Below are 13,003 nucleotides of genomic sequence, written 5' to 3'. Positions count from 1 at the left end.
ATAATGTGTGCAAATGGGAAAAAACATTTATACAGTTTATTTTCTATTAATGTATGTGTGCCTATGTATTAAGTTATATTTTATTGAAGATGCTTAAAAAAAAAGAATAGAATATTGTTTCTACTCTTCAAAAGCAACTCAACGGAGAAATATGTACCTCTCGACACTGTAACCATACAAAAGCATGGGGTGTTGAAACTTTAGAGTGCACCGACATCAACCCTAGCCATGCTCTGAAAGTGAAAAAAACTGTATTTATATGCATGCTTGCACAGGCACACACCACAGATGCACACACGACCCCCCCCCCAACCCCAAGTCTTTTACGGCTTAAGCTACTGAATGCTGGTCATGTAAATTTTAGCTTGTGACTGAGATTCCCTTACTGCAAAAGTAAGCACTGCAGTATAATTTTAAAACTGGGTAGAATAAAAAAAAAAGTAAACTAAAGCAGCACAAGCTGAAGCACAGGGTTTTTACTGCAGTGAAGAGCATCCCTCCCCCCAATGTGTGCCTGTACCATTTAGTCAAGCAGTACAGTCTCAGTCTATGCATAAAGGAAACAGAAGTGCCAGTGCCACGGATTACTGTAAATTTTGGACTACGAATAATTTCTATGTTGTGTCAAACTGAAGCCAAAACAGACCACTGTTCCTGACAAAAAAATAAATAAAAAATAAAGTAAATAAAAAAATAAAACAAAAGCATTAAGTTAAGAATGTACTTCAAATATTTGTGCTGTTGGATGCAAATATGGAACTTCTAAATTTGCTTAATCACTCCTGGGATCTTTTTCAATAAATCACTGTCCCTATTATATGGGGTAAATTTCTCTCCATAGTCAGTTCTGCAGTGCAATATTAAGGTCTAAGGTAGAGTTTAGTGTCAAGACAAAAACTGTGTAGTGGAATAACTTTATGCTTCTATTGTACAATTTTGAAGTTGGTGTTTATAATGCATGTAAGAAAAGTGTGACAACTGAATGCATAAATTGAGAAACGTGCAACTCAGGGCAAAAAAAAAAATGGATGCCAACAAATTGCCTTTTACTAGTGTAAGCATAAAATATCTGCTCACCTCTACACCTTGTGTATCAGACACTATGCCTATTTCAGATCAGGGATATGACCAGCTGAAGGGAAACAGCCAGCTTTCGCTTAAGGCACAGATAACAGTTTGTGACCACCACTACAACATCTGTCTTGAATATCTCAGTTGACTGTTTCAATTTAATTTTAATTTTTATACACATATAAAGCATGCCTTATACATTGCAATGAATGTAATTATTTCTTCTCATCTGTAATCTGGGACCAAATTTAATCCTTAACTTACACTACTACTATGCTCAAAAGTCATACACAGATATAAAAAAATGTTAAGATGACTTCAATTCTAATGCATTCCTCCATATATAAGGTGGGAACTAAAAGGTTACAATTTCAACATCTTCCAGAGCCCACATAATCTGACATACAGACTTCAGACTTACAGTGGATGAATATAGTAGATTTCTCACACGTCTCAACAGGCTCTAACACTGAACATTACTCAAAGTGGAGTTGAAGAGGTGTCAGACATGAGGAGAAGTTTCTCTGAGACTTGCGCAGAAGGGTTAAAAAAAAAAACTGCCAAATTCCATCTCCTATGCAAACATCATCAGAAACATCTGCTTGTGCTTTTCACTTCATCTTACTTTAGTCAACAGGAAGCATTTCTAAGGTAACTTTCTTTTGAGATGCTCAAAAAGCCCTACAACCAAACATTTCAAAATCTACACAACACACAAGCTTGAAAAATACATTTTGATATGTTAATATGCGATATATACAGAAAACAACAAATATTTCAAACTTTCCACTCATAGCTTAGGGTTAACAAGTGATACGCACCTTCAACATCCACAGCTTCACAATGTAATCTATTCCCAGTATTCTAAAAACAAACAAAAAGTACAGTGTACACTGCTATTACCCCCTTAAACTACAAGGAGATTATATTATGACAAAATACATGGCCTGTTATGTATCCCAGCTAAGAGAGACAACTATTACATTCAACACTTTTTTTTTTCAAATATATAAACATTCTTCTAGCTTTCTTAGCAACCAATGTCTGGGTGTGGGTAATGCTGGATTTACCCATGGTTGGTGTGGTTTGGTCACGAGGGCGAAGCCCAAGTGATTAAATAAAGACAACCGTGGGTAAATCTAGCATTGCCCACACCCAGACGTGGGTAATTGCTATTATAGAATGACATTATTTAAGGAAAAAAAATACTTATTTTTCTTAAATAATGTCCTTGTACAATGGTTCCGTGCTGTCCTTCCGTGGCTTGTAGAGATCCTGTTACTTTTTTTGATGTACTGCGCATGCGTATGGGACTTGTTTCCCAAAGCATACCCAGTACATCAGTGCTTCGGAAAGTAAGCAATGGAGAAAAGAAGATCTCCGTTGCTAGTTTTTTTTTTTTTTTTTTTTAATTAGAAAAAAATAGTTTGGGGCAATTTACAGGTAGGACAGCTGTAGTCCTGACTCCACACATACGAGAAAGACAGCTTGAAGAAAATACAAGGGAAATCAGGTACATGTATTTAATTTTATTTAACGTACCCGATTTTCCTTGTATTTTCTTCAGGCTGTCTTTCTCGTATGTGCGAAGTCATGACTACAGCTTTATTTATTTTTTTAAATAGAAAAAAAATTAAAACTTGGACAATATACCAATGGACAAAAAGTCCGAGCGCCCTGACCTTTTCTGTTGGTATATTGTCAGATTTACAACGGGCATGCCTGATGAGCTGACCAATCAGCGTGCACGTTTTGGAATACTAATGGCCAATCTTTGTATAATCTACATTATTTCACTCCAATTTTTTTCTTTGACAACATTTTAAGCAAGGACACAACGCAAGAGATATCCCTGCCCCAAGAAGTGCAGGGAGACAATCTTGATAAATGAAAAGCAACACAAGACGGACCATAACAGATCTACCACTGTGCCAATTTATGTTCCCCGACATGGTATTATAGTCCTAAAGCTCTACTCAAATCGATACTGGTGGTGGTGGTGGTGGGGGTACAACAAATTGCTCAACAGCTGAGGTAACTGATATGCGATTACAAGTATGTAGACCAGAGGGGACTAGCAACAATGGCTATCTCAATGTGTGGATGGATGTCAAGAACCTGAACAAGGCTTAGGAGACAACACCAAACAAAACTCTGAGTTCTCAAGTTACCTTACAAACAATACATTAAAGCTTTGGAAATTTCAGTTTCATTTTATTATTACAAGATTGTGTCACAACTCAAATAAACCTGTTACAATAATTCAATACATAATAAAATTAAACATTTTACAAACCTCTGCATCAAAAAGTCTTGAAAATACAATCTCACATACATGTTAACATACTTATTCAGTATAGGCTGTATATTTATACAACATCCAGACAAATTATTTAAACTGTTATGTTTCAGAATTCCTTTTTCAGTTTTTGCATCTGTAGCAGCAACTTCCCACTTGACGGCTGTGTATACGATTAACGTTTCTTACAAGACTGCTAAGTTCTGGTCAAATATTGGTTAGCCTCTGCTCAACAGCAGAGAAGTTCTGTAGAATGGTTAGAAAGATAGTCATCGAAGAAGGTATTCATGGTTTGTTGTCTAAGGGGACAGAGAAAGATAAATTAGTCACCCCATATTATTTATGGCAGTGCACAACTCAAATGTAATACAACAATCTCTATAGTGCATCAAAGTCAAGCCAATAATAAACTTTATGGATCATCATGACTGTTTCACTTGCCTCTTTGCAAACTGTGTTATATGCAGCTAAAACCATCTGCGTTACAGTAGTACAGTAGTACAGTACAACATTACTACATACACACCTCACCTAGGAGAATACTTCTCACCATTGTTTGTTAGTCAAAAGAAGTTACTTTGGCAAACAATGCAACACTCAGTAGCGATGAATATCTACTCTGGATATAATACTCTGGTATTTACCTGCATTCCCTGACCTAAATTTTCCTTCCCAGTCCCCACTGCCAAAAGGGACCCTCTCAAGCTAATGCAACAGTTGGCTCCAGGATACTCTGTAAAACAAACACAGATCAGCAGGATAAGCGCAGTTCGTAACATAGCAAGTGTCATGTGCAGTGCTTACGTACAGCATTAGCAATGCTGCAACGCACTGTTCTGCATGGAGCATTTACAGTGCAGAAAGAATAATCAGATAAAAATAATACTGTTTAGCCCTATAATGAATCCAAAGTAAGATAACCCAGACCTACTTAGTACAACATACAAATGAGTTGATTCTCCTACATAAAGCTACAACTGTCCCCACTTTAACACCATAAAATAAGCAAACTCCGTTTTACATATTAAAACCACGGTACTTTTCCGTTATCGGGGCAACACTTTCAACGCGAGCGTTCAGCTGAAATCCAGAACCTTGACATGTCTATCGACCACGTGTGTAAAAATTATTTGTCTTAAAAATTTTTCTAAGCAAAAAATGAAGTTATCTGGGTAAACTGTCCACATGCCTGGTTAACGGATGGGTCTTGCTACTGGATTTCAGCTGAGCGATGGCATTGAAAGTGCAGCGAGAAATGCTAAGAAAAGTAAATAAATGCAGCAAATGTGGAAACCGTGGGCTTTCTTCATTTTTATTTCTGTAGCATATCCAATCGTTATAATTGCCCTACCAAAAAGGAAAAATGAATGATCTCCCTGTACAGTGTCTTCTTAGTGTTTATGTCCTGTGTGCAAGTCATGAGGCGAATGACTATCACAGGCAACACCTCCATGCAAAGCTCCTGTCAGTTCCTTCCCCCACATTCATCTCGCCGGGCTATCCTGAAAATAACATTAAGTATGACACAGAAAAGAAGGAAAATAAGGGACACTTAGCCCCCCAAAAAAGAAAATATTTCACTGTAAAGTTGAGCCATTCACACTTTGAGAGAATGCTTTAGTGTTCCCTTTTACATGACATTGTGTTTTTATCGGTAATTTGCTCCTGCGGTTGCTGAGCCCCGAATGCTGTGTATTGTCATGTCTGTAAGGAGTTACTACAAACATCATGTAAATTGGATAAAAGTTAAAGAGGAAAGATGTGACTTCTACATTTTTGAGACATGTTAACAAACACCTAAAAGATGAACAGCTGAAAGACATGTAAATAGAGTAGTAACCACTCCACACTTTGAATGTGTGGCCCCGATAACGGAAAAGTACCAAAACCACATAATGCCCGCTTTTCACCTGGTCCACAATTATTACCTAGGCTAAGGATGGTATAGTGAGAAGGCTGCACTAACAAAGTAATTAAGTAGCCTGAGTGATTACAAACTAAAACTGGATCAATAAACCAGCAACAGTTAAGAAAAGTGATCAGTATCTTACAGTGTTATAGAAAGATAAAGCTTATTTGACTCCAGAAGCTTGCAACAAAGTTGCCAGCGAAATGTCTACTACTACTTAAATTACATTTTAGATAAGTGTCCTACATCAACTTGTTCTCTTCTTACACACAAACTGAAGTGGCCTATTAATCAAACAGCAGTCTGCCGCCAGTGTCACACAAACTGACCACCAGTGACTTGCTTTATCTGGTTGGATGGAGTTAGCTAATGAGGTAAATACTGCCCCCAGTGTTTGTTCATAACCTCTTCCTCTACCCTTCCATTAAAATGGTATTTCTCCCAGCAAGGATCCGCAATCTAAAGGTATCTAGAGTCATGTGTTAAAGAACATACATTTAGTTGTTTGTCTTTTCGGCTTTTTCCTGGTTAGGGGTCGCCACAGCGGAACTCCGGTCCGCTAATGATTGGCAGTAGATTTTTATGGTGCCGAGTTGCCAGCCCGACGCCTAACCTTCAGTGAAGGCACATCCATTTACGCATGTCTTTCGAAGGGCCACTCGACTGCAGGGAGGACATGCAGACTCCACACAGAAGGCACTCCAGCCGAGAATCGAACAGGAGAACCTCTTGCTGTGAGGCAACAACGCAACTGCTGTACCACCGCGAACAATACATTTAGTGAAAGAGCATTTAAAAATTAAAGAACTGATCAGTTCTCATTTTAAATCTAGTTAATATTACTGCTGCACTATAGCAGTCTTTACATTTTATTCCAAACAAGTAGCTAAAGGCAGGACACACTGACAACATCAGCCTTTGAATTACTTTCTAAAAGTAATTGCTCCTTATGCTTTTAAATTTTAATGCTCTAGCTCCATATTACAAAGTGCTACTTATACCAAAGTATACATGTATGCGCATATAATGTTCGAAGAAATAATCTAGTACAGTGACAGGATACTCTCCTTTATTATTCACACACACTACTGGTGAACTGATATTGATGTTCTAAACATGTTTACTGTTCTAGTCAGCTGAAACTACCACCACAAGTGATTCAGATAGTAATGGTGGTTTAGCTTGTTCTTGTAAAAAGAAGCTACTTCATAAAATAAATGTATTCACATGACAAAGATGCCATCTGCTTGTTTAGAGTACCCTGTATTAGAATGCATTTTTGATATTACACTCCTATTGCTCCATAATGTGCAGCTTTTCTCCTCAGGCCTCTTGTGAAAATGGGCTTTGTCCAGTCAAACATTCCAGTTAAAGTACAAGTATTTTTACATATAGTTTGTGCACAAAATCTAGAATATTGTTTATACATGTACTGTCCTTCTCAAAATTATAAAGTACAGTTTTGTACCTACCATAAATGTAGATGTTCAAGTGTCTTCATTGCTGCAGTCATTACACTTGGGTTATCCTGCCGTCAGGCGGTCCCGCAGTCGGCCAGAGTTCCAAAGTCTTGGTCCGGCGTCGGTTGCTGTCACCTCCTCCCTGACTTCAGTGCGTCAGGGGTATATAAGAAGCAGCCGACGCCATTTTCTTCAGTTTTTCTTGCCCCAGATGTCAGCTGCCCCCAAAAAGATAGGCAATACATATTGCTTACAAAACATACAGTAAGGTTAAAAACAAAACCTTCAGTAACCAGAAAATACACCACATAGGTAGTATAGTATGGAAAGCTATAGATAAGACCCAGCTAAGATAGAGGGGATGGCGGGTGGGTAACCTGGACTGCAGCAGTGAAGACACTTGAACATCTACATTTATGGTAGGTACAAAACTGTACTATGTTCATCGTGTTTCACTGCTGCAGTCATTACACTTGGGTAGAATTCCAAAGCTGAGTCAGGGTGGCTGGTTCTATAGAGGATTTGGTGTGGCTATGAGGCCCTGCAGCACTGCAGTGGAAAAGCCAGCTCTGGATCTAGAGTAAAGAGGCAAGTGATAATGCTTGGTAGTGGTGTGCACTGAACTCCAAGTTGCAGCTTCCAAAATGTCTTTGGTAGGTACTCCTCTAAGATAGGCAGTAGAAGTTGCAGTTGCCCTGGTGGAATGTGGTCTAATGTTAGATGGTACAGGTTTCCCATGTTGTGTGTAGCAGAACCTGATACAGTGTCCTATCCACTTTGAAATGGTCTGCTTCGAAATAGCCTTTCCCTGTGATCTTGCAGCATAAGATACAAACAATTGTTCAGTTTTTCTGAAAGCTTTTGTTTTGTCCAAATAGAAGCGTAGTTGCCTGTGTATGTCCAAGGTATGTAGAATTCTCTCCCCTTTATTCTGGGGATTTGGATAAAATGTTGGCAAGTGAATAGTTTGGTTAAGAGCCACACTGGATACCACTTTAGGCATAAATGAAGGGTTTGTTCTTAAAGAAACCCTGTCTTGGTGGAAAATGATGAAAGGCTCCACTGCCATTAGTGCCTGTAGTTCTGAGACACTTCGTGCTGAGGTTATTGCCAGTAGCAGGGCAGTTTTCAATGATATATATTTTAATTCTGCTAAATTGGCTGGCTCAAAAGGAGGTAAAGTGAGTTTTTCCAAGACAAAATTGAGGTCCCAAGTAGGAGTCTGTGCTCTCCGGGGTGGTCTTATGTTTTTAGCCCCTCTGAGGTACTGCTTTAGCAATGGATGAGAGAAAAATAGGAGGATGTGTGTTGTAATGAGCCAAAATGGCAGAAGCGTGGATCTTAACGGATGAGAAGGATATTCCTTTGTCCAGCATCTCAGTTAAGTATTGTGGTATCTGAGGAATGTTAGGGACAAGAGGGTCAAGGCTTTGAGCCTGGTTCCAGGCACAGAATCTCTTCCATTTTTCTGAATAAGATTTCCTGGTGCTAGGCCTCCTAGCCTCCAAAATGACATCCATAACAGCTTTAGATAGAGGTGTTGTCTGTTTGGCTAATGAATCTGCCATGCAGTCAGGGATAAGGTTTTCAGCTGACTGTGCAGGATCTGATTGTTTTGCCGAGTCAGAAGGTGTGGAATTTGAGGCAAAATCCAAGGTGGGCCTTGAGCTAAGTTCTTTAAGATTGGGTACCAATGCTGGCGTGGCCAGTTTGGAGCAATCAGAATCATCTGTGGTTTGTCTTGTCTGGCTTTTAGGAGTACCTTTGAAAGGAGAGGCAGAGGTGGGAAGGCATAAACGTTTAGGCTTTTCCAGCTGAACGAAAGAGCATCCACTTTCCATGCTTGTGTGTGATAAGTCCTTGGGCAGAATTTTTGTAGTTGGCAATTCAGTGGGGAGGCAAAGAGATCTATGTCCGGGCACCCCCCATTTTTGTATTATCATGCTGAAAACTTGTGGATTTAATTTCCACTCGTGAGGATCCATGATGTTTCTGCTTAAGTCGTCTGCCAGAGTACTTTTCTTTCCTGGCAGGAATTGTGCTTGCAGATGAACTTGGTAAGTTATAGCTGTGTTCCACAAGGTCATGGCTTGTCTGCATAGGGGGTAAGAATGAGTGCCCCCTTGCTTGTTTATGTACCACATTACTGTGGTGTTGTCTGTCTTTAACAGTAATTGTCCTGGATGCAGAAGGTCCTTGAAAGCTGTTAGGGCATTTTGTACAGCCAACATCTCTTTTTGATTGATGTGAAGATGCATTTGGTCTGTGGTCCATTTGCCCCGAATACATTTTCCTGCCATGTGTGCTCCCCAGGCGTAATCGGAAGCATCTGTTGTTAACGTCTGCTTGGCTGTGGGAAGAGTGAAAGACTGACCCTTGATGAGGTGACATGCCTGTGCCCACCATCGAAACTCCTGTTGTAGGCAGGGAATTAGTGCTATTACTGTTTCCAAGCTGTGAGAGTGTTGTGTCCAAACACTTTTTAGGTACCATTGTAATTTCCTCATATGCAGTCTGGCATATGGAATTAGTAGAATGCAGGATGCCATGAATCTCAAGGCCTGCAGAATTTATCTTGCAGGGAGTTGGGACTTTGTTGCCATCATTTGAAAATACTGAGTCAGTTGTCCTTGTTTGTCTGGCGTGAGATAAGCCATCTGGGCCGTTGTATTTAAGCTGGCACCCAGGAATATTATCTCTTGTGAGGGCACTAGTTTTGACTTCTTTTCGTTTACTGTGTACCCTAGGCAACTTAACTTTTTTACAAACGCCAGATGCTTTAGAAGAATGTCCTTGCTCTCCGGTTGAATCAGGCAGTCGTCCAGGTATGGATATATTTGAATTCCTTTTTGTCTGCAAAATGCAATTACTGGTGCCAGGCACTTTGTGAAGACACTGGGTGCAGTAGATAAGCCAAAGGGCAGTGTAGAGAATTGGTAGTGCATTGAACCAGCTATAAATCTGAGGTATCTTCTGCAATTTTGTCTGATAGGGACATACAGGTATGCCTCTTTGAGGTCCAAAGTAACAAGCCAAGCTTTCTTGCCCAACTTGGGAAGGAGTTGCTGTAGTGTCAACATTTTGAATTTCGGAACATCCAGGTAAGTATTTATAGAGTGGAAAGGTCTAGTATAAGGCTCCAGGCTTTGTCCTTTCTGGGGACCAGGAAGAGTCTTGAGTAAAATCCTTGTCCTTGTTCCTGCTGTGGTACTTTCTGAATAGCTCTCATGTCCATGAGGGCTGTAATTTGTTTCTCTGCCCATTGATTGTGTGGCAGGTCTAGCATACCTTTTAACCTTGGTAAAGTGTGAAAGTGGAACCTGTAACCTTGAGGCACAATATTCAGCACCCATTTGTCTTGGGTGATTGCTTGCCAGTTTTGTGAAAAAAGTGCTAGTTTCCCCCCTAAGGGAGGTGCCAAAAGGGAAGAGGTTGGCATTGGAAGGGGGAAGTCATTGGGACCGTTTCCTGTAAGGTTGTGACTTGTCCTCACCTCCTTTTGGGTTTGAGGCACCCCACTGTCGTGGTCTGTAAGAGCCTTGGGGCTGAGATCTGCCTCTTGGGCATCTGTATCTGCCTCTTTGTGGCCTGTCTGACACTGGAAAGGACCACTTTTTCGTAGGCCAATTCCTGCCAAATCTTAGTGGCTGCACCTGTAAGAAATCCTTCACTGTTTGCACAGATTTTGCCTTATCCTCCATTTTCTTTAATACCTCTTCTGCCTTAACACCAAATAAAATATCTCGCTGTAAAGGAGCATCCAATAATTTTGCCTTAACATGATCTGGTAATGTTTGTTCCTTTAACCAAGCATGTCTTCGAATCACAGATCCTGTAACTGCTGCTCTACAAGAAGCTTCTAATGAATCAAAACCACATTGCAAAGTATGCTTTCCCACTTGTTCAGCTGCATGCAATAAATCCTGCATTTCCTTAAAATCAGGTTGTTCTGCACTTGTACTCATTTTCTGTTTTAACTGAGACAGTAAATATTGTTGATATTTAAGCATGTGAAACTGGCAGTTTAAAGCCCTTACTGCTAATGTTGCAGAGGTGTAAACTTTCTTCCCCCATCTGTCTAATGCTGTAGAATCCCTGTCCGAGGGAACTGGATTTTTAGCCGTGGAGGCCTTTACCCCTTTGGGACCCTGGGAAATAGTTTCTGGGTCAGCAGCAGGGTTTTTATAAAGAAATTTGTGAGAACTCTGTAGTACCTGTCTGGCTTGACTGGAGCAGGGGGTAAAGAATCTTGATTTAAACTGGATTCAGAGAACACATCGTCCATAATATCCAACACTGGCGGAATAGCAATGGACCTGTACTGAGGCAATAAAAGAAAGTCTCTGAGCCTTTTCTTGGATTCTGAGTAATCCTGGCCCTCCCAATGGAAATCCTCCCTCATGGTATGTAAAGTTTCCCCAAAAGAGTAATCCTCAGGAGGAGAGGCTGAAGGAATTGATTCTTCAGCATCAGAGTCCTCATAGGGGGGTAAAGAGTATCCCTGGTCTGAAGAGGAATCAGAATATATTGAAACCTGGTCAGAGGAATCATAGTCTGTATCCTGCCTAGGCCTTTTCTCAGGAGGGGGATGGGAACCCCTGATCAGAGTAAGTCTTCGGCCATTTTGAGCATCTGCTTTTTAGGCATGGAGGCCTGTCCAGGTGAATACTGTACTTGCTTCTTTGTCTTTAGTGTAGTTTTAGACTTGGCTGTAGATGCAATGGTAAGTTGTGAAGGTCTGAAAACACCCTCAGAAGCCGATGTCTGCTCAGCGGCTCTGGACCCATCTGAAGGGTTAGTCTCCATAGGCCCAACACCTTGAGTATCCAGAGGCCTACGTAACTCCACATGGGAGTTGGTCGCGGCCTGCGGCTCTGAGGTAACGGGTGTTAGGGGCTGCGAAGGCGCCTCACTGAGAACCGGAGAACCGGCGACTGGCCTAGAAGAGGCTTCGTCGTCAGTTTTGGGCCTTGAATGCCTGTCCTTATCCTTATCTTTGCGTTTTTTGTGAATTCCGGTCGTCAGTTGTTCAGACGGCATGGTATAATTAAACCTTCGGCCAAAGTAATGGCGAGCAAAATCAAACAGAAGTTTAATAGTGCGTTTGTTAAATCTAGCACAAAACCTGCAACTAGTGACGTCGTGATCTGGGCCTAGGCATGGAATACAGTAAGAATGAAAATCCTTATGAGGTATTTGCTTCCTACAAGAAATACAATTATTAACTTTTACTGACATCGGTCTGAGGCAAGAAAAAGTTTCCCCAACAGGGTACTTAGCTTTATTGAAGACTTCAGTTCTGAAAATTGAAACTGATACCTCAGGAGTCGGCCGACTGGCACTTGCGAACTGCTTTTGCTTCAGGCACCGCGCGGCAAGAAAGACTGAAGAAAATGGTGTTGGCTGCTTCTTGTATACCCCTGACGCACTGACATCAGGGAGGAGGCGACAGCAACCAATGCCGGACCAAGACTTTGGAACTCTGGCCGACTGCGGGACCGCTTGACGGTAGGATAACCCAAGTGTAATGACTGCAGCAGTGAAACACGATGAACATCACACTGGTACACACCTAAACTACAAATCTATATTTGAGAGACACACAAAACAAATATGATGCATCTTCTAAATTTAGAGGTCCAACCTTACTCTCTACACTTGAGCCTATTTTCTATTATCGGAAATAAATGTACAATTTAACAGCCTTTCAAGTTACTAGTGGTACAGTATTCTCTCCAGTGCTATTCATGGCACCCTGACATTAGCACACTTTTACCCAGATTATCAGAATCACTCAAAAGCACTCCATGACAACAGCTCTGGATTCACATTGTACTGAAGGCTGGTATGCTGAGATAACAGAAGATGAGGAGCTAAGAACAGAAAAAAAAATAGGGTTACTTACCCACATATGTCTCCTTTGAAATTTATATGTTTGAAGATGGTTAATGGTTACTTACTTTTCTCAGTGGGTTTCCTAACTGTTGGTTCTCCATCTTTCATACGCAATGAAATTTACACCACCAGATCACATCTAGATGAACCACTTACTGTTCCAAGTGTTGCCCTCTACATTTTCTTAGAGGACTAACGTGTGATCCAAAATTCCAAAAAAGTCTCTTCTAGAAGTAACCTTTCCAAGTCTTTTTCAAGTCACAGTTTAATGTACTCACCACTGCCCTGGCATTACTTCTTTACAAGACACTTTTTAACTAATTATCAATTGGTAGTCTGAACAACACAGACAAATAATGTGCTTTAACT

The 13,003-nt window shown here is 40.6% G+C and overlaps 1 protein-coding gene across 4 annotated transcripts in view; it reads right to left on the bottom strand.

The window, feature by feature from the left end:
- LOC122796326 (reticulocyte-binding protein 2 homolog a-like) overlaps nt 1–13,003 on the bottom strand; it is a 316,928-nt gene that overhangs the window by 139,245 nt on the left and 164,680 nt on the right. For 2 of the 4 annotated variants that reach the window (XR_006363959.1, XR_006363960.1), the window contains exon 4: nt 3,558–3,669. The exons of the other annotated variants lie outside the window; for them this stretch is intronic. The gene's annotated coding sequence lies outside the window, so the exon portion shown is untranslated. Of the gene's footprint in view, nt 1–3,557; nt 3,670–13,003 lie in introns of those variants that run through there. 4 annotated transcript variants of the gene reach the window in all.

Source organism: Protopterus annectens, chromosome 3.part0 (assembly GCF_019279795.1).
Source record: "Protopterus annectens isolate FY-2018-M chromosome 3.part0, PAN1.0, whole genome shotgun sequence".
NCBI lineage: Eukaryota > Metazoa > Chordata > Ceratodontiformes > Protopteridae > Protopterus > Protopterus annectens.
The sequence above is the reverse complement of the archived record's forward strand: the minus strand, read 5'-3'. Positions and strand labels throughout refer to the sequence as shown.